Source organism: Rana temporaria, chromosome 1 (assembly GCF_905171775.1).
Source record: "Rana temporaria chromosome 1, aRanTem1.1, whole genome shotgun sequence".
NCBI classification, from domain to species: domain Eukaryota; kingdom Metazoa; phylum Chordata; class Amphibia; order Anura; family Ranidae; genus Rana; species Rana temporaria.
This window is the reverse complement of record NC_053489.1, coordinates 37816615-37842618: the sequence shown is the minus strand read 5'-3', so window position 1 is coordinate 37842618 and position 26004 is coordinate 37816615. Positions and strand designations below refer to the sequence as shown.

At 47.4% G+C, this 26004-nt stretch overlaps 1 protein-coding gene across 2 annotated transcripts in view; it reads left to right on the top strand.

Annotated features, from left to right (window-relative positions):
• Positions 1-20000: 20000 nt before the first annotated feature.
• CTIF (cap binding complex dependent translation initiation factor) overlaps positions 20001-26004 on the top strand; it is a 291102-nt gene continuing 285098 nt past the window's right edge. Inside the window, exon 1 of one of the 2 annotated variants that reach the window (XM_040336576.1) lies at positions 20001-20103. The gene's annotated coding sequence lies outside the window, so the exon portion shown is untranslated. The remainder of the gene's footprint in view (positions 20104-26004) is intronic. The other variant, XM_040336587.1, reaches the window with a different exon arrangement.

Sequence of the window (26004 nt, the reverse complement as noted above, 5' to 3'; positions counted from 1 at the left end):
TGTCTATAGCTGGGATAGGAAGTGGTTAATTAGGGCTGCTCAGTGTTTTTTACAGGTAGCTGCTGTGTTACTTTACCCTGTTCTCGCAGTGGTTCTCAACCTCTGTCCTCAAGTAACCCCAACAGGCAATGTCTCAATAAAAATAACTCCTAGACCAGTGATGGTGAACCTTGACACCCCAGATGTTTTGGAACTACATTTCCTATGATGCTCATGCACTGTGCAGTGTATCTGAGCATCATGGGAAATGTAGTTCCAAAACATCTGGAGTGCCAAGGTTCGCCATCACTGTCCTAGACTGTTTCTTTGAGCCAAAAGAAGAATGAAGAAAATGCTGTGTGCCTGGCTGTGATTGTCCTCTAAGGGGGGGGGGGGGGGGCGGGGTGAATAAAAACTGCAATCACCAGTGGCTCTGTAGGGGGTGTTCCACATTTAGTTGCCAAAATCTTATGAGAAGATGAGCCTAAACTATACTGTAGCATCTTCCGTAACAATACGCCAAGTTAGATTCAGGGTTATGGATCGCAACTGCGGAGACTTCTCAGGTTCGAACCCAGGTTTCACTCTTAACTCAGTTAAGAGTTTGGGTTCTATCATCACAGCCTCAGTAAAGTAAATAGTGCTTATTCCAGCATAAGCAACATTAAAGTAGGGTCAGTAATGAACACAGGCATAGAAGCAAAGCAAGTAATTAGTATCTATAGCAGTGAGCATAACATGTGAGCTGCAGTTCAAACTTGAGTGGAAGTCCTTAGTACTTTAGCATAGCAGTGAACATAACTTGGAAGCAAGCGGCAAGGATGGAGATCAGCGTTTAGTAATTGGTTTCTATAGCAGAGTACTTGCGGTTGCAGATAGCTGGGCATGGATGTGCGTCCTGGGAGCCTGGACCTGGTTGATGAGAGCGGTAGCTGCAAACAAGGAGTCCTGGTGATCCAGTTCAGGAAGCTGGAGCTCAGTTCAGGTGAGTCTGGAAGCCCAGCTGACAGTGGCGTTCTGTCAGCAATAGAGGAACACCTTCCTGTCAGTGCTGGGAGTTTAAATAGGCCGCACAGGAGCGAACCAGGAAGTACCACTAGGTGGCGCACCTCCGCAACCCCCATTGGGAGCAAGGCTGCAGGAAGTGAGAGGCAATTCGGAAAGAAGGAAGAGAGTTGACTGGGAAAGAAGCAACTATAGTTGTACCTAGTGCAAAGTTATTGGTGTAACGTTACATCTTCCTACAAGATTTCGGCCACTCAGTATTCCCCAGGATCTTGCCGGTGCTTCGTCACATATGGCTACCCATCACATTTGGCTACTCGCTGGAGTGCGCATGCGCGACAAGGTCATATGCGTTCCAACACTTTTACAAATGTAGCCGAATGTGATGAAAAATATAGCTAGAGAATTTAGCTGGAAGGAATTTGTGAAAGTTTTAGTAATTGCTTTTCGATGAGAATTTAGCATCTGTAAAAGTGTTGGACCGCATATGGCGGCGTCACGCATGCGCACTCCGGCGGGTAGCCAAATGTGAGGGTAGCCATATGTGACGAAACACCGGCAGAAGGATGACATTCCCCGAAGTGGTCGAGAGTTGAGTATAATGTCTAACCATTTTCCCCCATTGGTACTTTTATGTAAGATTTTAGGGAGGGGCACCTTTAATAGATGGACCACGCCATTGGGTTGGCTTTAAAACCCATCTGTGTTATGTTGGGGGAGATTTATTTTCACTTCCTGTCCCAAAGATGTAATTCTTCTCTAAAAAGTGAGAAGAATTACAGTCTTATACAGTTCTCACTGGAACACGTGTTCCCATTGGAAGATTTCCTTCACCTTTTGTCCTGGTGACATCTCTAAAATGTTGGATATCCCATCACTTTCTGTCTAGGTGACAATGTAACCAGGACAAATAGACAGGGTTATTGTATCTAGCAGGAACTTTGTTACCTCTAACCTTCGCCTAGCAGGTCTCTGGCTTGGTTCAGGATGGCTTTGGGTCCTATGTTTGAGAAACACCCTGGGGGGACTGACTGGTAACATCTGGGAAGATGGCTGATTGCAACTTTGTTTTTTTGATCAATTTCTTTATTTGCAGCCATCCTTTAGTCTTGTAGTGGGTAGAGTCTATGCCAGTGGCGGCTGGTGCTCAAACTTTTTTTGGGGGCGCAAACAAACTAAAAAAAACACAAAAAAACATCAATTGCCGCCACTGTGCCCATTAAATGCAGCCACTATGCTCATCAAACTTGCCCCCTCAAATGCAGCCAGTTTCCCCTCAAATGCAGCCAGTTTCTCCTCAAATGCAGCCAGTTTCCCCCTCAAATGCAGCCAGTTTCTCCTCAAATGCAGCCAGTTTCCCCTCAAATGCCTGCCAGTTTCCCCTCAAATGATGCCAGTTTCCCCCCAAATGCAGCCAGTTTCCCCTCAAATGCAGCCAGTTTCCCCTCAAATTCAGACAGTTTTCCTTCTAATGCAGCCAGTTTCCCCTCAAATGCAGCCAATTTTCCCTCAAATGCAGCCAGTTTACCCTCAAATGATGCCAGTTTCCCCCCAAATGCAGCCAGTTTCCCCTCAAATGCCTGCCAGTTTCCCCTCAAATTCATCCAGTTTCCCCCCAAATGCAGCCAGTTTCCCCCCAAATGCAGCCAGTTTCCCCTCAAATTCAGCCAGTTTCCCCTCAAATTCAGCCAGTTTCCCCTCAAATGCAGCCAGTTTCCCCTCAAATTCAGCCAATTTTCCCTCAAATGCAGCCAGTTTCCCCTCAAATGCAGCCAGTTTCTCCTCAAATGCCTGCCAGTTTCCCCTCAAGTTCATCCAGTTTCCCCCCAAATGCAGCCAGTTTCCCCCCAAATGCAGCCAGTTTCCCCTCAAATTCAGCCAGTTTCCCCTCAAATGCAGCCAGTTTCCCCTCAAATGCAGCCAGTTTCCCCTCAAATGCAGCCAGTTTCCCCTCAAATGCAGCCAGTTTCCCCTCAAATGCAGCCAGTTTCTCCTCAAATTCAGCCAATTTTCCCTCAAATGCAGCCAGTTTCCCCTCAAATGCAGCCAGTTTCTCCTCAAATGCAGCCAGTTTCCCCCTCAAATGCAGCCAGTTTCTCCTCAAATGCAGCCAGTTTCTCCTCAAATGCAGCCAGTTTCCCCTCAAATGCAGCCAGTTTCTCCTCAAATGCAGCCAGTTTCCCCTCAAATGCAGCCAGTTTCTCCTCAAATGCAGCCAGTTTCTCCTCAAATGCAGCCAGTTTCCCCTCAAATGCAGCCAGTTTCTCCTCAAATGCAGCCAGTTTCCCCCTCAAATGCAGCCAGTTTTTTCAACAAATGCAGCCAGTTTCTCCTCAAATGCAGCCAGTTTCTCCTCAAATGCAGCCAGTTTCCCCCTCAAATGCCTGCCAGTTTCCCCTCAAATGCAGCCAGTTTGCCCTCAAATGCAGCCAGTTTGCCCTCAAATGCAGCCAGTTTCCCCTCAAATGCCTGCCAGTTTCCCCTCAAATGCAGCCAGTTTCCCCTCAAATGCCTGCCAGTTTTCCCTCAAATTATGCCAGTTTCCCTCGAAATGCAGCCAGTTTTCCTTCAAATGCAGCCAGTTTCCCCTCAAATGCAGCCAGTTTCCCCTCAAATTCAGCCAGTTTTCCTTCAAATGCAGCCAGTTTCCCCTCAAATGCAGCCAGTTTCCCCTCAAATGCAGCCAGTTTCCCCTCAAATGCAGCCAGTTTCCCCTCAAATGATGCCAGTTTCCCCTCAAATGATGCCAGTTTTCCCTCAAATGCAGCCAGTTTCCCCTCAAATGCAGCCAGTTTCCCCTCAAATTCAGCCAGTTTACCCTCAAATTCAGCCAGTTTCTCCTCAAATGCAGCCAGTTTCTCCTCAAATTCAGCCAGTTTCTCCTCAAATGCAGCCAGTTTCCCCCTCAAATGCAGCCAGTTTCTCCTCAAATGCAGCCAGTTTCTCCTCAAATGATGCCAGTTTGCTCTCAAATGCAGCCAGTTTCTCCAACATATGCAGCCAATTTCCCCTCAAATGCAGCCAGTTTCCCCCCAAATGCAGCCAGTTTCCCCCCCAAATGAAGCCAGTTTCCCCTCAAATGATGCCAGTTTCCCCTCAAATTCAGCCAGTTTCTCCTCAAATATAGCCAGTTTCCCCTCAAATTCAGACAGTTTTCCCTCAAATGCAGCCAATTTCCCCCTCAAATGCAGCAAGTTTCCCCCTCAAATGCAGCCAGTTTCTCCTCAAATGCAGCCAGTTTCTCCTCAAATGCAGCCAGTTTCTCCTCAAATGCAGCCAGTTCCCCTCAAATGCAGCCAGTTTCCCCTCAAATGCAGCCAGTTTATCCTCAAATGCAGCCAGTTTCCCCCTCAAATGCAGCCAGTTTCCCGCTCAAATGCAGCCAGTTTCCCGCTCAAATGCAGCCAGTTTCTCCTCAAATGCAGCCAGTTTCACCTCAAATGCACCCAGTTTCTCCTCAAATGCAGCCAGTTTCTCCTCAAATGATGCCAGTTTGCTCTCAAATGCAGCCAGTTTCTCCAACAAATGCAGCCAATTTCCCCTCAAATGATGCCAGTTTCCCCCCAAATGCAGCCAGTTTCCCCTCAAATGCAGCCAGTTTCCCCTCAAATGCAGCCAGTTTCCCCTCAAATGCAACCAATTTTCCCTCAAATGCTGCCAGTTTCCCCTCAAATTCAGCCAATTTTCCCTCAAATGCAGCCAGTTTCCCCCTCAAATCCAGACAGTTTCTCCTCAAATGCAGCCAGTTTCCCCCTTAAATGCAGCCAGTTTCTCCTCAAATGCAGCCAGTTTCCCCTCAAATGCAGCCAGTTTCCCCTCAAATGCAGCCAGTTTATCCTCAAATGCAGCCAGTTTCCCCCTCAAATGCAGCCAGTTTATCCTCAAATGCAGCCAGTTTATCCTCAAATGCAGCCAGTTTATCCTCAAATGCAGCCAGTTTCTCCAATGATGCCAGTTTCCTCTCAAATACAGCCAGTTTCTCCAACAAATACAGCCAATTTCCCCTCAAATGCAGCCAGTTTCCCCCCAAATGCAGCCAGTTTCCCCCCCAAATGCAGCCAGTTTCCCCTCAAATGATGCCAGTTTCCCCCCAAATGCAGCCAGTTTGTCCCCCCGCCCGGCACTTACCTTTCTAGGGTCAGCGCCGTCCTCCTCCACGCTCCCTCCGAGTCCTCGATGTCTTCTCCTGTCCTCGATGTCATCTCTGCTATGATTGGATGCCTGATAGGCATCCAATCACAGCACCTGTTGCTTCAGCCAATCAGGTGACCGGTAACCAGACCCGGTGCACCTGATTGGCTGAGAAGTGGGTCAGTGTTAGGGAAGCGATTGTTTAAACAGGGAACGCACAGCAGTGCAGTTGGAACAAGTAAACGCTAGTGGCAGTCAGACATAGAAAAAACAAGTCAATGCAGTAGATGATCCCATCAGACTGTAAATATGGTGACTTCTGTGACAAAAAGGATCCTAGCTGTTCCGTCTTCAGTTAGAAATCGGGTGACAAGAAAAGCGTGGATTTTTTTCAGACGGAATTTTGGCTCAAACTTGTGTTGCATACACATGGTCACACAAAATTCCAACCGTCAAGATCGCGGTGACGGACAACACTACAACGAGCCGAGAAAAATTAAGTTCAATGATTCAGAGAATGCGTCAAATTGATTCCGAGCATGTGTGTTTTTTTGCGCGTCCGGATTGCATACAAACGAATGGAATTTCCGACAAGAACTTTTCCCGTCGGAAAATTTGAGAACCAGCTCTCATATTTTTGCTGTCGACAATTCCGACAGAAAAAGTCCGATGGGGCCTACACACGGCCTACACACAGTGGGAATTTCTGACCAAAAGCTCACATCGAACCTTTCTTGACGGCATTACGGTTTTGTTACCCACATATTGCTGAAACTGCTGGTTGCTCATATATAATCATAAGTGGCAGTGTAATGCTTACATACCGCGTCAATTCCCCCTTTAGATGCCATTATATTGTCACGATTGCCCATTTGTTTCCTAGGTATTGCTGTTTTGTTACCCACATTTTATAACTGCCTTTTGCTCATATATAATCATGAGTGGCAGTGAATTGCTCACATACTGCCTCAATTCCCCCTTTAGGCGCCATTGTATATTCATGATTGCCCATTTGTTTCCTAGGTATTGCTTTTTTGTTGCCCACATATTAGTATAACTGCCTTTTGCTCATATATAATCACAGGTGGCAGTGTATTGTTCACATACTGCCTCAATTCCTCATGTAGGTACCATTGTATTGTCTTAGGGTTGTCCTGATACCACTTTTTTAAGACTGAGTACAAGTACCGATACTTTTTTTTAATCTCATGTGACAGCGGCACATGTGTCAGTATGTTTTTTTTTTTATCTTTAACAAATTGTTTTTCATTTTTTACATTTTTTTTAAATTTATAATGCTTTCTTTTTTTTAAGGGGGGGGGGGCCGTGTCAGTGTGTTTTTTCTTAATTTTTTTTATTTTCTACAATAATTTTTTTTAATTCCTTTGTTTTTTTATTCTTTATTTTTTTATTTATTTTTTCAGCCCTGTTGGGGGGGGCTTTGGTGAGATATCAGGGGTCTTAACAGACCTCTAACATCTTCCCTTTGAGACAGGGAAAGGGACTAGGGACACATGTTCCCCTGTCCCTTTCTCAGCAGCATCAGCTGCGCTGAAAATGAATGGAGTGAAGACAGCGTCTTCTATTCATTCATAAACTGAAACATTTGTAAACACAGGTGAGGTTACAATGTTTCAGTTATGTGAATGGACTGACTCTGTCCATTCGGAGCAGTAAGGAGCCGGCTCCTACCCCGCTCCCCATCCTGACATTTCCAGGGGGTGGAGGAGGAGCACGGAAGGGGAGAGAAACATGGCGGGATACACGGCGGGATACACAGGATACACGGCGGCATACACGGCGGCATACACGGAATACAGGGCGGCATACACCGAATACACGGCGGCATACACGGAATACACGGCGGCATACACGGAATACAGGGCGGCATACACGGAATACAAGGCGGCTTTCAGCTGCTTTAAAATCAGCGGTGATCAGTACTTGTAACTTCCCCACACACTGATCACCGCTGACAGTACAAGTATCGGATGAAGCATCGGGAGCATTTGCCCGAGTACAAGTACTCGGGCAAATGCTTGGTATCGGTCCCGAAACCGATACTAGTATCGGGACAACCCTAAATATGTCATAATTGCCCATTTGTTTCCTAGGTATTACTGTTTTGTTGCCCACGTATTGCTGAAACTGCTTGTTGCTCATATATATAATCATGAGTGGCAGTGTATTACTGACATTATACCTCAATTCCCCCTTTAGATGCCATAATATTGTCATGGTTGCCCATTTGTTTCCTTGGCATTGCTGTTTTGTTGCCCACCTATTGTTATAACTGCCTGTTGCTCATATATATAATCACGAGTGGCAGTATACTGCTCACATACTGCCTCAATTCCCCCTTTAGATGCCACTGTATTGTCATGATTGCCCATTTGTTTCCTTGGCATTGCTGTTTTGTTGCCCACCTATTGTTATAACTGCCTGTTGCTCAAATATAATCATGAGTGGCAGTGTACTGCTCACATACTGCCTCAATTCCCCCTTTAAATGCCATTGTATTGTCATGATTGCCCATTTATTACCCTTATTTTTTTAACATTTGCCTATGCTTTTCCCTTTTTATTCCTATGATTGCCCTTTTATTACCCTTGTTTTGTAATGATCACCATTGTTCTATATAGTAGCCCAGTTTTTTGTGCTCTGAGGCCATCTGAGTGATTATGGGACCAAGTCATCCTTGTATGTTTAATAGCCCATATTACTGTAACATACTCCTCCCTTAAAAGCCTATGACTACCTTAAAAAACAATAATAATTGCATGCAATTCAGTTCCATTCAGCGGTAAATAATTTCCCTCAAACACAAAATATCATGAATCAGAAGCTTATTTTCAGTTACAGGCCACAATGTCATTTCAAACTATGACTGCAAATTGGCTGCTATTAGGTTTGCAATTTGTCCTGATTATAGTCCCGCCTTGAGATCTAAAATCCTTCATCACGATTGCTGGTGGCCGCATACGGCTGCCAAATTTCCTTGCGGGTGAATGGAAGCCGCTCAGATATAAATGTCTCCCTGACAACCAGAATGAAACCATTTGACCCCCCCGGGGTATTTACTGTTATACATTCCTCCTGAGACAGGCAGGTGCCTTGCCCGCTATTCTAGTATTAGGGTTTGGCCCTGCGGTGGCCGATCTGTGGTTCATCGCGGTTTTGTACAACAACAAAAAAAATGGCCAAGAGGCAGAGAGCATAGAAAAATGCCAAAAATGCCGCTCACACAGCCTGAAACAACAGATATCAGAAATAAAAACTATTTTTTTCCTGTTTTTTCTATGGTCTGGAATATTTTGCTTCCCATCTCTTACCTGTCTTTAACCCCTTCCATACCGGGCACTTATACACCTTCCTGCCCAGACCAATTTTTAGCTTTCAGCGCTGTTGCACTTTGAATGACAATTGCGCGGTCATGCTTCACTGTACCCAAACTAAATTTGTATCATTTTGTACCCACAAATAGAGCTTTCTTTTGGTGGTATTTGATCACCTCTGGGATATTTATTTTCTGCAAGAAAAATTAAAAAATGACCGAAAATTTTGAAAAAAAACGTTTTTTTTTGTTTCTGTTATAAAACATTGTAAATAAGTACGTTTTCTCCTTCACTGATGGGCACTGATTGTACTGCACTGACGGGCACTGATAAGGCGGCACTGATGGGCACCGATGAGGTGGCACTGATGTGGTGGCATTGATGGGCACTAATATGCGGCACTGATGGGCAGCACGGATGGGCACTGATAGGCGGCATGGATGGGCTTGGATAGGCGGCACGCATGGGCATGGATAGGTGGCACATATGGGCACAGATAGGTGGCACGGCTGGGCACGGATAGGCGGCACGGACGGGCACGGATAGGCGGCATGGATGGGCACTGATAGGCGACATGGATGGGCACTGATAGGTGGCATGGATGGGCACTATTGTATGTGTTGTACTAATGGATGCCAATCGGTGCCAAACAATGCCTGCCAATCAGTGATGCCATTTTTGTGTCCTCCTCATCCCTGGTGGTCTAGGGTGGCATCCTTTTTTATTTTTATTTATGGTGATCTATATGGCCATCCCTGGTGGTCCAGTGGGCATCCCTGGTGGTCCAGTGGGCATCCCTGGTGGTCCAGTGGGCATCCTCGGGGGGGCTGTGCTGATGATCGATCAGCACAAACCCCCCCTGTCACAGGAGTAGCCGATTGGCTCTCCTCTACTCGCGTCTGACAGACGCGAGTGAGGAAAAGCCGATTACCGGCTTTTCCTATTTACATCGTGATAAGCCGTGATTGGACATGGCTGATCACGTGGTAAAGAGTCTCCGTGAGAGACTCTTTACCTTGATCGGTGTTGCGGGGTGTCAGACTGACACCCTGCAACAACGATCGCCGTGATGCGTGCCCCCGGGGGCGCGCAGCGGCTCAGAATCCTGAGGACGTCATATGACGTCCAGTCAGGATTCTACAACCACTTTGCCGACGTCAATATGTCATTGGCGGGCGGCAAGTGGTTAAGGGCTCGTTCAGACGTGCTGCCGGGGGAGGGGCGTAAAAGCAGGCGGTTGAGCTACAGTTTTACTGCCTCCTGACTGTCCATCCTAAACAAGGGCATACAGCTGCTCAGGGCTGTACACCTGCAGCGGAAACAATTAAATGGTATGTCACATTTGGAGGGTGGTTCCGCTGCTGAACATGACCTGTTCAAGTTGCGGCATGGTGGTTCTTTGATTAAAGTGGTAGTAAACGTTGGGCTGCCAAATGGCCAGGCCACTTTTTGCGATTCGGCACTGCGTCACTTTGACTGACAATTGCGCGGTCGTGCAATGTGGCTCCCAAACAAAATGTAAGTCTTTTTTTCCCACACATTTTTATTTGATCACCTCTGCAGTTTTTATTTTTTGCGCTATAAACAAAAAAAGAGCAACAATTTTGAAATAAAAGCAATATTTTTTACTTTTTGCTTTAATAAATATCCCCCAAAAAATATAAAAAAAAAAAATCCTCAGTTTAGGCCGATACGTATTAGGCCTTGTACAGACGAGCGAACATGTCCGATGAAAACGGTCCGCGGACCGTTTTCATCGGACATGCCCGCTCGGAGATTTTGGTCTGATGGTTGTACACACCATCAAACCAAAATCCCCGCGGACAGACAGCGCGGTGACGTGGCGGTGACGTTGACGCCGCCACGTCCGCAAACCCAGAAGTTCAATGCTTCCACGCATGCGTCAAATCACTTCGACGCCATGCGCGGGTTCTCGGGCCAGCGGACATGTCCGATGAGTCGTACTGACCATCGAACATGTCCGACGGACAGGCTTCCAGCGGACAAGTTTCTTAGCATGCTAAGAAACTTTTGTCCGCTGGAAACCTGTCCGCTAGGCCGGAAAATTGTCCAGTCGGCCCTACACACGACCGAACATGTCCGCGGAAACTGGTCCGTGGACCAGTTTCAGTGGACATGTTCGGTCGTGTGTACGAGGCCTCATTCTACATATATTTGGTAAAAAAAAAAAATCACAATAAGCGTATATTGATTGGTTTGTGCAAAAGTTATATAGGTAGATTCAGGTACAAGAGCCTACAGTTACGGCGGCGTAGCTTAGCGTGTTTAGGCTACGCCGCCGTAAGTTAGCTAGGCAAGTACATGATTCACAATGTACTTGCCTGCTAAGTTACGATGGCCAGGGCCGTCTTTACCGCAGGGCAAATGGGGCAGGTGCCCTGGGCCCTGTCACTGTTGGGGGCCCAAAGCAACCCCCTTTAAAAAAAAAAAAAAAAAAAAAAATTTTTTTTTTTTTTTTTTTTTTTTTTTGGGGGTCCGGAGGCCCCCAGGGGCCCGGAGGACCCCAGGGCCCCAGATGGCAACCCCCTCTTTTTTTTATTTATTTTTAAATTAAAAAAAAAAATTATATATTTTTATTAAACGGACAATTTTTTAATATATTTTTATTTTATTTTTTATTAAAGGGGCAATTTTTTTTTAGAGGTCTGGGGGTCCCCAGGGGCCCATAGTTCCCCAGGGCCCCGGATGACAACCCCCCTTTTTTTTTATAAAAAAAATCTTTTTATTTATATATATATATATATATATATATATATATATATATATATATATATATATATATAAAAATGTTTATTATTATTATTATTATAGGACCCAGAGGTCCCCAGGGCCCCGGATGGCAACCCCCCTTATTTTTTATAAAAAACATTTTTTTTATATATTTTATTTCTTTTTTTTCTTTTTATATATATATATATATATATATATATATATATATATATTTTTTTTTTTTTAATTAAAGGGCTCAGAGTTCCCCAGGGCCCCATGTGGCAAACACCCTTTATCTTTTTTATAAATGTTTATTTTTTTATTTTTGTTTATATATTTTTTTATTTATTTTTTATTTAAGGGCCCAGAGGTCCCCAGGGCCCTGGATGGCAACCCCCCCTTTTTTTTTATAAATGTTTCTTTATATATATATTTTTTATTAAAGGGCCCAGAGGTCCCGGATGGCAACCCCCTTTTTTTTGTAATTTATTTTTATTAAAAAAAAAATATTAAAGGGCCCAGAGGTCCCCAGGGCCCCAGATGGCAATCTCCTTTTTAAAATATATATTTTATATATATTTTTTATTTCTTTTTTTCTTTTTATTAAAGGGCCCAGAGGTCCCCAGGGCCCCGGATGGCTACACCCCTTTTTTATATATATTTTTCTTTATTTCTTTCTTTATTTCTTTTTTTGTAAATGGCCCCCCGCTTCTAAATTTGCGGCAGCCCCCCCCCTGCTTTATTAATTTCAGGCGGCAGCACCCCCCATCCCTGTTCTCTGCTCCAGGGGGCCCATGCCTGAAGCTGTGTAAGTGGCCTCATAATTCCTGATGGCGGCCCTGCCTCCCGTTAAGCCCCTGTGCTGCCCACAAATCAGGCTGAAAATCATCAGTGGCACGCAGCCAGTGACAGTACTGCTTCCCTTCCCAGTGTTTTAAAATGTACAGCACCCCTGGCTTCCCTTTAGACGTGCTCTTCTCCCTTCCTGCCACTGGGTGCTGCTTGCATATAAAAGTGAATTAGAATGTGATTTTATAACATCCCCAGTTTGCTCTTCCCGAGGCTGACTTCTTCATGTCCTGCTCCTCAAGGTATGTCACTGTTTGCTAATCTATATTGTATATAGAAGTTTTCTGTAGAGTGTGCCCAAAGTCTTTATAATATTTGATGATTCACTGCAGGTCTGGTCAGTGTTTTAAAAAGTTCCTCTATTTTACACATGGCATGGCATGGGGGTCACAGCACTGTCTGTCCATTCTGCTTTAGCACCATGGGACCCCATGCCATGCCATGTGTAAAATAGAGGAACTCTTTAAATAACAGACCAGACCTGCAGTCCAGGCTGAGTAAAGCCTCAGAGCAGATGACATTACTGTCTGTATTTAACTGCTTGACGGGCTTATTTTGGGCCTGGCTGGTTCACATGTATGTGTTTTGGCGGCCCACATTTGCGCAGGCACAGCAGCCCATTCATTTGAATGAGCCGCCATGCCTGCGTTTCCTGCAAAGAAAAGCGCATGCCTCATGTAATAGGCTGCGCACACGGCATGCCTATGCCCATCAAGCACTGAAATACAGCACTGTCTGTCCATTCTGCTGTCTGCTGTGACTTATCTGCAGTTCCCGCACTGTCAAACTTGCTGCATTTTTAGACGTTTAGGTCACGCTTTTAAAAACACAGTGCGTTTGTGTGTGCAAGAACTGCAGGTAAGTAGCATGGTGCAAAAGCAGAATGGATTTCAAGGCAACTGTATTTTTAAAATGCTGAATGCACCTTTTTTCTGCAGGAAACAAAGGCATGGCAGCCCATTCAAATCAATGGGCTGCTGTACCTGCACAAATGAGGGCCGCCAATACATACATGTGAACCAGCCAGGCCCAAAATAAGCTGGAGGGGGGCCCAAAAAAAATGTTTGCCCTGGGCCCAAACCATATTAAAGACGGCCCTGACGATGGCGTAGCCTAAATCGGCGGGCGTAAGGGCGCCTAATTCAAATGTGTTGGAGGGGGGGGCGTGTTTTATGTTAATGAGGCTTGACCTCACGTTTTTTACGTTTTTTTAACTGCGCATGCGCCGGGCGCCTACATTTCCCAGTGTGCATTGCGGCTAAGTACGCTGCACGGGCCTATTGATTTCTACGTGGACGTAAATGACGTAAATCCCGATTCGCGGACGACTTACGCAAACGACGTAAAAAATTTGAATCTCGCGGCGGGAATGGCGGCCATACTTTAACATTGTTATTCCACTAGGGCCTAGCTCTAACTTTACGCGGCCTATCTCTTACGTAAACGGCGTAAAAGTACTGCGTCGGCCGGGCGTACGTTCGTGAATCGGCGTATCAACTCATTTAAATATTCTACGCCGACCGCAATGGAAGCGCCACCTATCGGCCATCCGAAATATTGCAATCTAAGATAGGACGGCGCAAGCCGTTCTATCTTAGATATGTTTAAGCGTATCTCTGTTTGAGCATACACTTAAACATAAGTCGGCGTAGATTCTGAGTTAGGTCGGCTTATCTACTGATAAGTCGGCCTAACTCTTTCTGAATCTACCTAATAGCGTCTACAAAATAGGGGATAGATTTATAGCATTTTTATTATTATTATTTTTTTTTTTATTAGTAATGGTGGCGATCAGCAATTTTTTATCATGACTGCAACATTATGCCGGACAGATCGAACACTTTTGACACTATTTTGGGACCATTGTCATGTATACAGCTATAAGTGCTATAAAAATGCACTGATTAGTGTGTAAATGACACTGGCAGGGAAGGGGTTAAACATTAGGAGGCGATCAAGGGGTTAAGTGTGCCCTAGAGAGTGATTCTAACTGTGGGGGGGGGATGTGCTACCACTGACATGACATCGATCACTGCTCTCGATGGCATGTTGCTAGGCAAAACGGGGAAATGCCTTGTTTACATAAGCATCTCTCCGTTCTGCATCTCCGTTTCATGATCGCGGCCGCTGGCGAACATCGAGTTTGCGGGGCCCGTGGGCACACTCAGAGTATGCGGAGGTCCACACAAAAAGTGAACCTCCGCTTTTCGGGAAACCCCCCCCCCCTCCGGTGTCACATTTGGAACCTTTCAGGGGGGAGGGGGGTGCTGATACCTGTATAATACAGGTATTTGCACCCACTTCTGGGATTAGACTCCCGCGGCGCCCGCTCCTGCCCCCCCCCCCCCAGCTGTCTTCTGGGAAACACACAAGCCGCAACGCTTCACTTCCTGATTCCCTCACCAAGGATGGTGGCGGGGGCAGCCGAGAGACGAGCGATTGCTCGGCCTCGGCTGCCGACATCGCGGGCACCCTGGACAGTTAAGTGTCCTTTTTTTAAAAGTCAGCAGCTGCAGTATTTGTAGCTGCTGGCTTTTTTTTTGTTTGTTTTTATTTGGGTGGACCTCCGCTTTAAAAATATATTTCAAGCGAATAAAAAATTATTTATGGGAAGGAAGCATTTTAAACACCTAAAACACCTTGGGCCAGATTCACGTAGCTCAGCGGATCTATAGATCCGCTCGATCTACGTGAATTAAGATCCTCTCCCGCAAGTTTAGGAGGCAAGTGGCTAATTCACAAACCACTTACCTCCAAACTTGCGACGGCGGATCCTAAACCCCCCGGCGGAATTCTAATTCCGCGGCTAGGGGAGTGTCATATTTAAATCAGGCGCGTTCCCGCGCCGATTTAAATGCGCATGCGTCGTCCGGGGAATTTCCCGGCGTGCATTGCTCCCACTGACATCACTAGGACGTCAGTGGTTGCGACGTGAGCGGGACTTGCGACGCGCGTGTTCGTGAATCGGCGTACGCAAACGACGTAGGAAAATTCAACTCAAAAAAAGCAGGGGTAAGTATACGACGGAAAACCGCTACGGAAACGACGTAAGAAGACTGCGTCGGGTCCGCGTACGTTGGTGAATTTGCGTATCTCGCTGATTTACATATTATTTATCGTAAATCAGCGGGAACGCCCCCGGCGCCATTTTTAAATTGAAAAAAAGATCCGACAGTGTAAAGATGCACCCACGCCGCTCCAGCGTAGAAAAGTTACGCCAGTCGGAAGAAGTCCATTTTGAGGCGTATCTGGTTCTGTGGGTACGGTGCAGAGATACGCCGGTGCAAATCTGCACTTACGCCGCGCATCTACCAAAAAAACGGTGTAAGTGCTTCATGAATCCGGCCCTATGAATCAGGCGCATAGATAGGACCAGTGTAAGTCAGAGATACGATGGTGTATCTGTAGATACACCGTCGTATCTCTTTGTGAATCTGGCCCCTTATCTGTATGTTCTTTTACTAAAGTTCCGCTGTCACATACTGTGAGTTTATTTCACGCCAGAACTCTCAAACATAGCAAACGTTTTTACCCAAACTCCAAACCCCATTGAAGTCTATGGGACCCTACCTCGAAAAATCAAAAGTGCCCATTTTGAAGGCTCATATGCAATAAAAAAGGTCTGGTATTGATTTTTAAGGGGAACCCCACGCTAAAAAAAAAAAAGAAAAATGGCACAATCTATACCAGACCCTTATCTGAGCATGCAGCCCCGGCAGGACAGGTAAGGGGGGGGAGGGAGAGGTGAGCAAGCCCCCTCGCTCCTTAACCATACCAAGCCCTCAACATGGGGAGTGCTTTGGCGTGGGAGCAGCCACCTTATTCTCATGTTGATGGGGACAAGGACCTTGTCTTGATAACCCTAAGCTGTGGTTGGGGGGGTCTTATCAGAATCTGGAAGCTCCCTTTAACAATCGGGCCCCCAGATCCAGACCCCCTCCCTATGTGAATGAGTATTGGGTACATTGTACATTGGAATGTGGGATGAATTACAGTGGAGACTGCAAGCCAGGCCTTCTCGTCCGACATCAGTGCCTGACCTCACAAATGCGCTTCTGGAAGAACGGTCAAACATTCCCATAGACACACTCCTAAACCTTGTGGACGGCCTTCCCAGAAGAGTTGAAGCTGTTATAGGTGCAAAGGGCGGGACCAACTCAATATTGAACCCTACGGACTAAGACTGGGATGCCATTAAAGGTCATGTGTGTGTAAAGGCAGGCGTCCCAATACTTTTGGCAATATAGTGTGTATGTGTGTATATATATATATACAGGGCCGATCCGCCCTATAGGCTCACTATGCAAGGCGCTTAGGGCCCCGCAAAGCTGCGAAGGGCCCCCCAAATTACTAGAGGCCCCGCCTGGTGAGAAGTCATTTTTGCCCCCTCACCCTGCTTCTCAACTCGCTGGCTGCATGGGAGAAGAGGTAAGAAGTCAGCACCCCCCGCTTCTCAATTTAATGTAAGATGTCATTTCCGACAGCAGAACACCCCCCCCCTGCTTCTCAACTTTCTTTAACCACTTAACGCCCGCCGCACGACTATTTACGCCCGCAAAATGGCACGGACAGGCAGATGGGCGTATATATACGTCCTTGCCTTTCCGCGGGTCGGTGGTCCGATCGGGACCCCCCCGCTGCGTGCGGCGGGCGGCTTACCCCGGTGGAGCGATCCGGGATGAGGGCGCGGCTATTCGTTTATAGCCGCTCCATCGCGATCGCTCCCCGGAGCTGAAGAACGGGGAGAGCCGTATGTAAACATGGCTTCCCCGTGGTTCACTGTGGCGGCGCATCGATCGTGTCATCCCCTTTATAGGGGAGACACAATCGATGACATCAGACCTACAGCCACACCCCCCTACAGTTGTAAACACACACTAGGTGAACCCTAACTCCTACAGTGCCCCCTGTGGTTAACTTCCAAACTGCAACTGTCATTTTCACAATAAACAATGCAATTTAAATGCATTTTTTGCTGTGAAAATGACAATGGTCCCAAAAATGTGTCAAAATTGTCCGAAGTGTCCGCCATAATGTCGCAGTCACGAAAAAAATCGCTGATCGCCACCATTAGTAGTAAAAAAAAAAAAAAAATCATAAAAATGCAATAAAAATATCCCCTATTTTGTAAACGCTATAAATTTTGCGCAAACCAATCGATAAACGCTTATTGCGATTTTTTTTTACCAAAAATAGGTAGAAGAATACGTATCGGCCTAAACTGAGGAAATTTTTTTTTTATATATATGTTTTTGGGGGATATTTATTACAGCAAAAATATTGCATTTTCTTCAAAATTGTCACTCTATTTTTGTTTATAGTGCAAAAAATAAAAACCGCAGAGGTGATCAAATACCACCAAAAGAAAGCTCTATTTGTGGGGAAAAAAAGGACGCCAATTTTGTTTGGGAGCCAAGTCGCACGACCGCGCAATTGTCTGTTAAAGCGTCGCAGTGCCGAATCGCAAAACCTGGCCTGGGCATTTAGCTGCCTAAAGGTACGGGGCTTAAGTGGTTAATGTGACATGTCACTGTTGTCAGCGCCCCTCGCTTCTCATTTTTATGTATATATATATAGTGTATATATATATACACTATATTTCAAATCTATCTAAGAAAAGTGTACATTTTTCATAGCATTTTTGATCACACACTGAGCTCAGTATATATAATATAATAGGTCAGTGTGGACTTCTCCTGGGTCATGTGATCACACACTGAGCTCAGTACAGGGATGGACTGGCCATCTGGACTACAGGGAGTTTCCCGGTGGGCCGATGGCTCAGTGGGCCGGCTTCAGTGACAGCGGACCGCCGCCCCCTCTGCTCCTCTGTCTCCCCTTCCCCACAGCGCTCACCTCCTCTCCCTCCCTGCAGCGTTCACCTCCTCTCTCTCCCCGCAGCGCTCACCTCCTCTCTCTCCCCGCAGCATTCACCTCCTCTCCCTCCCTGCAGCGTTCACCTCCTCTCTCTCCCCGCAGCGCTCACCTCCTCTCTCTCCCCGCAGCATTCACCTCCTCTCCCTCCCCGCAGCGTTCACCTCCTCTCTCTCCCCGCAGCGCTCACCTCCTCTCTCTCCCCGCAGCGCTCACCTCCTCTCTCTCCCCGCAGCATTCACCTCCTCTCCCTCCCTGCAGCGTTCACCTCCTCTCTCTCCCCGCAGCGCTCACCTCCTCTCTCTCCCCACAGCATTCACCTCCTCTCCCTCCCCCTCCTCTCCCCCCTACAGCGTTCACCTCCTCTCCCCCCGCAGCGTTCACCTCCTATCTCCCCATGCAACGTTCACCTCCTCTCCCTCCCCGCAGTGTTCACCTCCTCTACCTCCCCGCAGCGTTCACCTCCTCTCTCTCCCCGCAGCGCTCACCTCCTCTCTCTCCCCGCAGCATTCACCTCCTCTCCCTCCCCCTCCTCTCCCCCCTACAGCGTTCACCTCCTCTCCCCCCGCAGCGTTCACCTCCTATCTCCCCATGCAACGTTCACCTCCTCTCCCTCCCCGCAGTGTTCACCTCCTCTACCTCCCCGCAGCGTTCACCTCCTCTCTCTCCCCGCAGCGCTCACCTCCTCTCTCTCCCCGCAGCATTCACCTCCTCTCCCTCCTCTCCCCCCTACAGCGTTCACCTCCTCTCCCCCCGCAGCGTTCACCTCCTATCTCCCCATGCAACGTTCACCTCCTCTCCCTCCCCGCAGTGTTCACCTCCTCTACCTCCCCGCAGCGTTCACCTCCTCTCTCTCCCCGCAGCGCTCACCTCCTCTCTCTCCCCACAGCATTCACCTCCTCTCCCTCCCCCTCCTCTCCCCCCTACAGCGTTCACCTCCTCTCCCCCCGCAGCGTTCACCTCCTATCTCCCCATGCAACGTTCACCTCCTCTCCCTCCCCGCAGTGTTCACCTCCTCTCCCTCCCCGCAGCGTTCACCTCCTCTCTCTCCCCGCAGCGCTCACCTCCTCTCTCTCCCCGCAGCATTCACCTCCTCTCCCTCCTCTCCCCCCTACAGCGTTCACCTCCTCTCCCCCCGCAGCGTTCACCTCCTATCTCCCCCCGCAGCGTTCACCTCCTCTCCCTCCCCGCAGTGTTCACCTCCTCTACCTCCCCGCAGTGTTCACCTCCTCTACCTCCCCGCAGCGTTCACCTCCTCTCTCTCCCCGCAGTGTTCACCTCCTCTACCTCCCCGCAGCGCTCACCTCCTCTCTCTCCCCGCAGTGCTCACCTCCTCTGCCTCCCCGCAGCGTTCACGTCCTCTCCCTCCACGCAGCATTCACATCCTCTCCCTCCCCGCAGTGTTCACCTCCTCTCCCTCCCCGCAGTGTTCACCTCCTCTCCCTCCCCGCAGCATTCACGTCTTCTCCCTCCCCGCAGCGCTCGCGTCCTCTCCCTCCCCGCAGCATTCACCTTCTCTTTCCCCCCGCGCAGCGTTCACCTCCTCTTTCTCCCCGCAGTGTTCACATCCTCCCCCTTCCCGCAATGTTCATCTCCTCTCCCTCCCTGCAGCGTTCACCTCCTCTCCCTGTCCGGCCACCCACATTTGAAAAACCTGTCAGTGGGCCGGTCTGGATGAAGTCCAGGGCCACATTTTTGTCCCAGTCCAGCCCTGGCTCAGTATATATAATATAATAGGTGAGTGTGGACTTCTCCTGGGTCATGTGATCACACACTGAGCTCAGTATATATAATGTATTAGGTCAGTGTGGACTTCTCCTGGGTCATGTGATCACACACTGAGCTCAGTATATATAATATAATAGGTGAGTGTAGACTTCTCCTGTGTCATGTGATCACACACTGAGCTCAGTATATATAATGTATTAGGTCAGTGTGAACTTCTCCTGTGTCATGTGATCACAACAGAGATCTTATCCCTCCATCCAGCTCTACCGACACTGCAGAACAGCCCCGGACAAGCCACGCCCCCTCTCTTAGGGCAGAGGACTACAGTTCCCGGCGTGCTCTGGGGCTCCACGTGGTGCGGGGTTGTGGGCGGGCCGCTGACGTCACGCCCGTGCATCCTCTTGTCAGGCTCGTCCAGTGTCAGTGTGCGGCGGGCGGCCCTTCCGGGCAGTGGCAACGCTCTTCTTTTGGGGTGAGTAGAGAGGGGGGGACGCCGAGGGGGCGGGGAGATATTGGTGGCCCCGGGCTGTGGGTACTGTGCCCTGTCATTGTCCTCTGCCTGGAACTTTCATGGGGGGGGGGGGGGGGGAAATAAAGAGGACCTGTCAGGAGGCAGAGGTGCTCAGTAGTGATGGAGGCTCTGCATGCCTTCTGCCTCACAGGTGTGGCATGGTCAGCTGCTCCCATTGTGTGGTGACAGGTACTCTTTGTGCTATGGAGGGGGGTGCTGGCTCTGTGACCCCCCCCCCCACCCCTTTCACCCACTACCTGCTGACCAATCAGTCTGCCTCCTCCATTGTGTGGTGACAGGTACTCCATTTGTGGGGTGGTAGATGAATCAGTGCTGGGCCAGAGACTTTGGCCCCCGGGGGCCCCAGTGTTAACAGATTTAAAGGTAAAGAAGACCCCCCCCCAAGCTGGCCAGAATCATCTTTGTGTTCATTAGATGCCGTAATGTGTTTCAGGACCCCCTTTTCATCCTTATGTGTTTCAGGACCCCCTTTTCATCCTTATGTGTTTCAGGACCCCCTTTTCATCCTTATGTGTTTCAGGACCCCCCTTTTCATCCTTATGTGTTTCAGGACCCCCCCTTTCATCCTTATGTGTTTCAGGACCCCCCCTTTCATCCTTATGTGTTTCAGGACCCCCCCTTTCATCCTTATGTGTTTCAGGACCCCCTTTTCATCCTTATGTGTTTCAGGACCCCCTTTTCATCCTTATGTGTTTCAGGACCCCCTTTTCATCCTTATGTGTTTCAGGACCCCCCTTTCATCCTTATGTGTTTCAGGACCCCCCTTTTCATCCTTATGTGTTTCAGGACCCCCTTTTCATCCTTGTGTTTCAGGACCCCCCTTTTCATCCTTATGTGTTTCAGGACCCCCCCTTTCATCCTTATGTGTTTCAGGACCCCCCCTTTTCATCCTTATGTGTTTCAGGACCCCCTTTTCATCCTTATGTGTTTCAGGACCCCCCTTTTCATCCTTATGTGTTTCAGGACCCCCCCTTTCATCCTTATGTGTTTCAGGACCCCCCCTTTCATCCTTATGTGTTTCAGGACCCCCCCTTTCATCCTTATGTGTTTCAGGACCCCCCCTTTCATCCTTATGTGTTTCAGGACCCCCTTTTCATCCTTATGTGTTTCAGGACCCCCTTTTCATCCTTATGTGTTTCAGGACCCCCCTTTTCATCCTTATGTGTTTCAGGACCCCCCCTTTCATCCTTATGTGTTTCAGGACCCCCCTTTCATCCTTATGTGTTTCAGGACCCCCTTTTCATCCTTATGTGTTTCAGGACCCCCTTTTCATCCTTATGTGTTCCAGGACCCCCCTTTTCATCCTTATGTGTTTCAGGACCCCCCTTTTCATCCTTATGTGTTTCAGGACCCCCCCTTTCATCCTTATGTGTTTCAGGACCCCCTTTTCATCCTTATGTGTTTCAGGACCCCCCCTTTCATCCTTATGTGTTTCAGGACCCCCCCCTTTCATCTGTATGTGTTTTAGGACCCCCCTTTTATCCTTATGTGTTTCAGGACCCCCCCTTTCATCCTGTGAATTTTGGGGACCCCTTCATAAACTCGTAATCCTAGAAAAGTAACCACTTTATCTGTCGCCCCCCCCCGATCTGCTGTGGGCCTGATTACTCCAACATAATGTTGTCATTGCTTAACTCCTTTCTGATGACCCTTTAACCTTATGCCAGGGGGCGTGGCAGACTCATGTGATTGGCTGTCCGGTGATCCTGCTGGATCCCGATCATAACCACAGACTGGGACTTGTCTCTGAACACTCCAGACCTATCGTACACTTAAGACCCGGACCAAAATGCAGCTAAAGGACCTTGCCCCTTTTTGCGATTCGGCACTGCGTCGCTTTAACTGACAATTGCGCGGTCGTGCGACGTGGCTCCCAAACAAAATTGGCGTCCTTTTGTTCCCACAAATAGAGCTTTCTTTTGTTGGTATTTGATTACCTCTGCGGTTTTTATTTTTTGTGCTATAAACAACAATAGAGCGTCAATTTTGAAAAAAATCAATATTTTTTACTTTTTGCTATAATAAATATCCCCCAAAACGATATAATTTTTTTTTTCCTCAGTTTAGGCCGATACGTATTCTTCTTCATTTTTTTTGGTAAAAAAAATCGCAATAAGCATTTATCGGTTGGTTTGCGCAAAATGTATAGCGTTTACAAAATAGGGGATAGTTTTATTGCATTTTTCTAAAAAAAAAAATTTTTTTTACTACTAATGGCGGCGATCAGCGGTTTTATTTTTTTCCGTGACTGCGACATTATGGCGGACAATTTTGACACATTTTTGGGACCATTGTCATTTTCACAGCAAAAAATGCATTTAAAATGCATTTGTTTATTGTGAAAATGACAGTTGCAGTTTGGGAGTTAACTAGGGTTGTCCAGATACCGATACCAGTATCGGTATCGGGACCGATACCGAGTATTTGCGGGAGTACTCGTACTCGCGCAAATACCCCCGATACCTAAATAGAATACTTTCCCCCCCTTTCCCCCCCGCCGCTGCCGCCGCATCGCGCCGCCGCATCGAGGGACATGGCTAGAGGGACATTGCTGCATATGTGAGGGACATGGCTAGAGGGACATTGCTGCATATGTGAGGGACATTGCTGCATATGTGAGGGACATGGCTAGAGGGACATTGCTGCATATGTGAGGGACATGGCTAGAGGGACATTGCTGCATATGTGAGGGACATGGCTAGAGGGACATGGCTGCATATGTGAGGGACATGGCTAGAGGGACATGGCTGCATATGTGAGGGACATGGCTAGAGGGACATGGCTGCATATGTGAGGGACATGGCTAGAGGGACATGGCTGCATATGTGGGGGACATGGCTGCATATGTGGGGGACATGGCTGCATTTGGGGACACATTTAAAAAAAGTATCGGTATTCGGTATCGGCGACTACTTGAAAAAAAGTATCGGTACTTGTACTCGGTCCTAAAAAAGTGGTATCGGGACAACCCTAGAGTTAACCACAGGGGGCGCTGTAGGAGTTATGTGTGACCTCATGTGTGTTTACAACTTGTGTCCCCCCTATAAAAGGGATGACACGATCGATGCAGCCGCCACAGTGAAGAACGGGGAAGCCGTGTTTACATACGTCTCTCCCTGTTCTTCAGCTCCGTGGACTGATCGCGGGACTCCAGCGGCTTTAGGGCCCACGGGTCCCGCAGTCATGGAGCTTCGGACCTGGTCGCAGGAGCGCGCCGCGGGCGTGCGCCCACGACTGGGTGCTAGTCCAGGACGTAGCTGTATGTACATGTGCCCAGCTGTGCCATTCTGCAGATGTATATGTGCAGGAGGCGGTCCTTAAGTGGTTAAAGCCCTCCCGTGTGTGTGTCTATCTATCTATCTATTGCACACACCACATTATTAGGTACACCTTGCTAGTCCCGGGTTTGACCCCCTTTTGCCTTCATTCTTCATGGAAAAGATACAACAAGGTGTTGGAAACATTCCTCGGAGATTTTGCTCCATAGTGACATAACATCACACAGTTGCTGTAGATTTGTCGGCTGCACTTTGCATCTCTCTCACATCTGAACAGTGTGTATAAACAATGTTTCTTTGGATTTCTCTATCCCACGTCTGAACAGTGTTAATAAACATTTTTACTTTGTATCTCTCTATAAAAACGGTTCAGATGAGGGATAGAGAGATGGAAAGCAATGTTGTTTATCAATACTGTTCAGACGTGGGATAAATACAAAAACATTGTTTATAAACACTGTTCAGATGTGAGAGAGCTGCAAAGTAACATTGTTCAGACACAAGATGGAAAGATACAGTTGTGTTCAAAAGTTTTCATACCCCTTGGAGAATTGGTAATATACAGCAGGGCTTGACAAATTTGCTTGGAATCTTAAGAGCCAGCTAAAAAAAGTTAGGAGCCAGAAAACGCGCCCGTCCCGCCAAGCTCGCGTGCAGAAGCAAACGCACACGTGAGTAGCCCCCGCATATGAAAGCGGTGTTCAAACCACACATGTGAGGTATCGCCGCGATTGGTAGAGCGAGAGCAATAATTATATTCCTAGAACTCCTCTATAACTCAAAACATAAAACCTGTAGATTTTTTTTTTTTTTAAACCTCGCCTTTGAAGATTTTAATGGGTAAAAGTTTGTCGCCATTCCACGAGCGCACGCAATTTTGAAGTGTGACATGTTGGGTATCAATTTACTCGGTGGAACATTATCTTTCACAATATAAAAAAAAAGAAATGGGCTAACTTTATTGTTGTATTTTTTTCCCCTCCAAAAAGTGTGCTTTGTAAGACCGCTGCGCAAATACGATGTGAGAGAGTATTGCAACGACCGCCATTTTATTCTCTAGGGTGTTAGAATAAAAAATATATATAATGTTTGGGGGGTTCTAATTAGAGGGAAGGAGATGGCAGTGAAAACAGACAGGGGAAGCTCCATTCGCATTGCTGGTTGTCTTGTCATACCATCGGCCACCACAAGATGGCGCCAGATCACAGAAGGAAGCTTAGGTCTGCAAAAGGCCGCAAAGCCGCGGCCCGATGCGATCGTGCGTCGGGGCAGGTGGGGGCGCACGGAGACACAGGATACCCTAGCTGTGCTGCCCCAGGTTGCTAATTCTAGTCCTAGTTAATTGCGACCTGGCGCCTGGGGTTTGTCGAACCCTGATATACAATATGTATCTTTTTTTCAATCCTATTCAACTATAGGTGATAACAGAACGGCACAATCATAAAACAAAGCATGGCAACAAGCAAACCCATGAAATGCCCCCTATTCAAAAACTCTGCATCCACTTAGTTCTTAATACTGTGTGTTTCCCCCTTTGACATCAATAACAGTGTGCAGTCTTTTGTCATAATTGTCCGAGGCCCGGAATTCTTGCCGGTGGTAGAGCTGTCCTTCATCTTGGTAAAATACCTCCAAGCCATGCAAAGTCTTTGGTCGTCTTGCATGAACCGCACATTTGAGATCTTCCCAGAGCGGCTCGAAGATATTGGGATCAGGAGATGGTGATCTTTGTGAACCTTTAACCACTTGACAACCGGGCCTATTTTGGCACTTCTCTCCTTCATGTAAATATCAAAATTTTTGTTGCTAGAAAATTAACCACTTAAGCCCCGGACCAATATGCTGCTAAATGCCCAAAGGCGTTTTTTACAATTCGGCACTGCGTCGCTTTAACAGACAATTGCGCGGTCGTGCGACGTGGCTCCCAAACAAAATTGGCGTCCTTTTTTCCCACAAATAGAGCTTTCTTTTGGTGGTATTTGATCACCTCTGCGTTTTTTTATTTTTTGCACTATAAACAAAAATAGAGCGACAATTTTGAAAAAAAATCAATATTTTTTACTTTTTGCTATAATAAATATCCCCCAAAAACATATATACAATTTTTTTTTCCTCAGTTTAGGCCGATACGTATTCGTTTAACTATTTTTGGTAAAAAAAATCGCAATAAGCGTTTATCGATTGGTTTGCGCAAAATTTATAGCGTTTACAAAATAGGGGATCTTCTTTTTTTTTTTTTTTTCGTGACTGCGGCATTATGGCGGACACTTTGGACAATTTTGACACATTTTTGGGACCATTGTCATTTTCACAGCAAAAAATGCATTTAAATTGCATTGTTTATTGTGAAAATGACAGTTGCAGTTTGGGAGTTAACCACAGGGGGGGCTGTAGGAGTTAGGGTTCACCTAGTGTGTGTTTACAACTGTAGGGGGGTGTGGCTGTAGGACTGACGTCATCGATCGAGTTTCCCTATAAAAGTGATCACTCGATCGATGCAGCCGCCACAGTGAAGCACGGGGAAGCCGTGTTTACATACGGCTCTCCCCGTTCTTCAGCTCCG